This window comes from Pteropus vampyrus, unplaced genomic scaffold, assembly GCF_000151845.1.
Source record: "Pteropus vampyrus isolate Shadow unplaced genomic scaffold, Pvam_2.0 Scaffold520, whole genome shotgun sequence".
NCBI classification, from domain to species: domain Eukaryota; kingdom Metazoa; phylum Chordata; class Mammalia; order Chiroptera; family Pteropodidae; genus Pteropus; species Pteropus vampyrus.
The window spans coordinates 108,363-113,002 of NW_011889301.1; the positions used below are offsets into that span (position 1 = coordinate 108,363).

A 4,640-nucleotide genomic window follows, 5' to 3' on the forward strand; every position below is an offset into this window, starting at 1 on the left:
AAAAAAAAGCTAAATGAAAGTAGAAAAAAGAGTAAATACTGTATGATGTATATAAATTTCTAGAAAGGCAAAACTATTGCAATAGAAAGTATATGAATGGTTGACGGGCGCCAGGGAAATGGATAGGGGTAGAAGAATGACTGCAAAGAGCTACAAGGTAACTTTTTGGGGTGACAGTTATTTTATATCATTATTTTGGTGGTGGTAATAACCTACAGACATTTCCAAAATTCATCAAACTATATACTGAAAATTACTTTTACTTTTTAATTATACCCCAATAAAAGTAATTTAGAAATTAAAAAGGAGAGAAAAAAAAGAATTGCATTCTAAAGGGAGTCATGTGGTAAGGCCTGCTCACCCAGTGAGACAAGGTGGCTGTAGTTCTCCAGCATCACATTTCTGCACAGGGTCCTCTGAGAAGCGCCCAGGTATTGCCACTCATCTCTACAGTCACATCCTTAAATGACAATGATGCCTGTAACAGCATATTTTTTATTCAATCTGGATTCAGAAACAGGTGGCATAGCAAATACCATTGAAAGTTAATTTGTATCAGGTCTACTGTTGAGAATTTAAAACAAAATTTTATAAAGGATGCCTATTATGTCCCTATCGTTGTCTTACACTTTGAGAGTACTAACATAATTGGCACAAATATTATTTTCATGCCCTAATGTATTTGTATTTATTTCTAAGTTATATACCATAGACTGTCAGTTAATATACTAATGCTAAAGTTTAGTGCCTTGTTTTTTAGATAGTTTTAATATACTAATGCTAAAGTTTAGTGCTTTGTTTTTTAGATAGTTTTAGATAGGCTCTCTGTAATCTTTTCCTGTACCCCAGTGGACTGTCCTGAGCACTCTCTAGGGTACACATATCCACTTGGAGTTCTCTGCTTGGGTATGGGAAACCAACAAGAGATTCACGCAAGCCCTGGAAGTAGTATGCATCATCGGACTTGTTTTTCTGAAGCAATGCTCTGCAGGAAGAATAGAGAAAGTCTTATACAGCAAAACAGAAGAGACCCATTTAAGGACCTCAAGGGCATTATGCTAAATGAAATGAGTTTGACAGAGAAAGAAATACCATATAATCTCTCTAATATGCGGAATCTTAAAAAAAAATCCTAAGCACATAAATACCAACTGCAGATTGGTGGCTGCCAGAGGCAAGGGATGAGGGGTGGAAAAATGGGTGAACTGTTTTTGTTTTTGATTTTATTGAATTTTTTTTTAAAAAGAGAGATGAGCTATATTAAAGTAAAAAATGGGAAACTGATTTCTATAGAAAAAAGAACAAAATTTTGATCATTATAATTTCATACAGCTGTACATAGAGAAGCTGCATGAGCAACAGGGTAATTGCTGATGGCATTGTGAGATAAGAGAAAATATGTATACAGACAGTTCTTGACTTAACTTTTTAACATTATGATGGTGTGAAAGTGACACACATAATAAATTACATAGGTATTCAACATTTATTATAAAATAGGCTTTGTGTTAGATGATTTTGCCCAACTGAAGGTCAATGTAAGTGTTCTGAGCATGTTTAAGGTAGACTAGGCTAAGCTATGATGTTCGGCAGGTTAGGTGTATTAAATGCATTTCTGACTTACTATGTTTACATGTTACCATAAGTAAAGGACCATCTGTATATATTGGTCTCTGTGCCTAGTTCCTGGCACAGAGCTCCTAAAACCCTCGTAATAAGTGATAAGAGCACTAGAAGCATCCTTTGTTCTAATGAGGTGACTCTGGGTGTGCTCATGGATGAATGCCGATCACCAGAAAGACCAAGTCATAAATAGAAGCTTGGAATTTTCAACACTCCACCCTACCCCCCACCACACACACACACACACACACACACACACACACGCACACACACGCACACACACACACACACAACTTCTCCAGAGAGAGAGAGGCTGAAAATAGTTAATAATTGATTATGCCTACATAATTATTCATCCATAAAAACCCCAAAAGTAGGCATCTGGACAGCTTCAACGTCAATGAATACATCCATGTATCGGGAGAGTGATGCACCCCAACTCCATGGGGACAGATGCTCCTGTGCTCAAGATCGTCCCAGACCTCACCCTATGTATCTCTTCATGTGGCTGTTCAACTGTATCCTTTATCACACCCTTTCATAAACTGGTAAATATAAGTGTTTCCTTGAGTTATGAGCCGCTCTAACAAATTAATCGAACCCACGGAGGGGACTGTGGGAAACTCAGATTTACAGCCAACAGGTCGGAAGCACAGGTGATTACTGGGACCTGCAACTGGCATCTGAAGTGGGCTGGGAGCAGACTTTTGGGAATGAGTCTTTAACCTTGGGATGTGATGCTATTTCCAGGTAGACAGTGTCAGGTGAATTAAATTGTAAGACACCCAGCTGATGTTTCAGACAACTGCTTAGTGGGGAAAAGATCTCACACATTTAGTGACCAGAAGTGTCAGAAGTAAGTATTCTGTGTGAATAGTAAAGGAGACACACAGGAGGGAAGACTACTGGGTTTTTCTAACTCAGCTATACATTGAGATTAGAAAAACAAAAGTCAGTAACAGGCAGAGGGTCATAGTGAGGCAGATGTTCTTCATTTGCACTCAAAAAATCTATCAAAATAGAGGTGGAATTATACACTGCATTGTTGGTTACATGATTTTGGAACATAAAAGGGAGGTTTAAAATTGATGTATAGAGTCATTGCGATCACATACAAAATCAAAGCACATTTTGAAGATAGATATGTGGATTCTAAAAGTTACATGAAGATATAAAAGACTTAGACTATCCAATACAATTAAGGAAAAAGAACAGGGTTGGGAGATTCACAATACTGACTTCAAGACTTATTTTAAAGCAACAGTAATCAAGGCAGTATAGTATTAGCAAAAGGACTGACACAGATCAACAGAAGAGAATACTGACTCCAGAAACAGAACCACAAATAATATAAGTTTAAATGATTCTCAACAAAGGCGCCAATTAATTCAATGGAGAAGGTATATTCTTTTCAACAAATGAAAAATTTGTTGAACTATCAAACATACAGAAGCAAAAATAAATAATCCTGATCTATACAATGCCTCATAAATAAAAATTAACTTAAAATGATCATAGATCTATAATTATAAAACTTACAAAAACATGAGGGAAATCTTTGTAACTTCTCAATTTAGGAAAAGATTTTTTACATATGACCAAAAAAGCATAACTAAAAAAAAAAAGACTAAAAATTTTGAAAACTTGATCAACTAAACACTTCTGCTCTTTCAAAAACACATGGTGAGACAAAAACATGAGAGACCTATGATCATTTAACAAACTGATTTGATACTCAAAACTGTCGCACAAAAGCCCCCCCACCTTGTACATAATAAAAAATTTTTCTCGTATAACATATAAAATGCAGGGAAAAAAACATCACACAAAGGGTAAAAAAAAAAAGCATGAAAATGTCCCATTCTTTTTATAAGCCTAATAAAACCATAACATCAAAATTAGGAACATGGGAAAAGGAAATTCTATAATTTCCTCACCTAACTTGTGACACAAATACTTAGTGATAAGTACAAGCAGGAAGATCCCAGCCAACATGTATACAAAGCAACTCATCAGTAAGTAGGGTGTACACAAGAAATGGATAATAAATTAATATTAGAAAATTCATCATGCCACTCATAACATTAAAGGAAATAAGCTATGTCTTTATTTCAACAGATATAGAAAAAGCATTCAATATAATTCAAAGCATATTCATGACTACACTGAAATCTAATCAAACTGGTAATTAGAGGGAATATACTTTTCAAAGGTTACCTAACAAGAGCCAATAGCAAACATCAGAGCTAATGTTGAAATTATTTATCTTCCTTCAAAACTGGCTTCATTTCTATTTCTCCTTTTGCATTTAATATGTAGACCCTTATAAACATAAATCCATTACAATGCAAAGAAGGAAATAAAGAGCTCACCTGAGATGTGTTCATTTTGCTGCTCTTGGGAGAATGTAGAGGACTGGTAAGGTTCAGCTGGGAGGCCTAGAAAGGACCATGCAGAGGCAGCACCACCTGTCCACATAAGACTCAGAAGTGGTCATGTGGACTAAAACCTATGTCTTTTCATAGACTAAATGCAAACTTTTCTATGGTTAAACGATAATGTAGTTATTTTTCTGAATGACTACCAAACAACTAACACAAGAGAGAATTAGTTACAGTAAAGTACATGAAGGATAAGACATTACTCTTTCATTAAAATGAGCATAGCAAAATACTCAGGCTGTATCACTTAACTATTTTCCTATTAACACTACTTACTTCTCCAAGGAGAAAATCCACAGAAAGCCCAGTAAAAGGAATATGAAATGCTTTAAGGCAAGAATTTTTCATTAGTTTTAACTGGGTTACAGTTTCTCAAAAGATCCTTTTCATAACATATTTTTGGTGACTTACCTGTGAGAAACTGAACTGCACATGTTTTCCTCCGGGCTCTGTCACAAACTGGCTGTCCCTTGACAAGTCATCGAACCACTCGGGTCCAATTGCTTGAAAGCTTTCAAGAGTCGGAAGTAGATCACCATGGAAACTCCTCGTGAGCCATCCTTTTGGGATTTCGTG

General features: G+C 35.8%; 1 protein-coding gene across 1 annotated transcript in view; it reads right to left on the bottom strand.

The window, feature by feature from the left end:
• The window catches only part of ZNF782 (zinc finger protein 782), a 41,218-nt gene extending 36,590 nt beyond the window's left edge, over positions 1–4,628 (bottom strand). Inside the window, 2 exon segments of the mRNA XM_023525059.1 lie at positions 3,996–4,091; positions 4,476–4,628. The gene's annotated coding sequence lies outside the window, so the exon portion shown is untranslated.
• Positions 4,629–4,640: the final 12 nt, after the last annotated feature.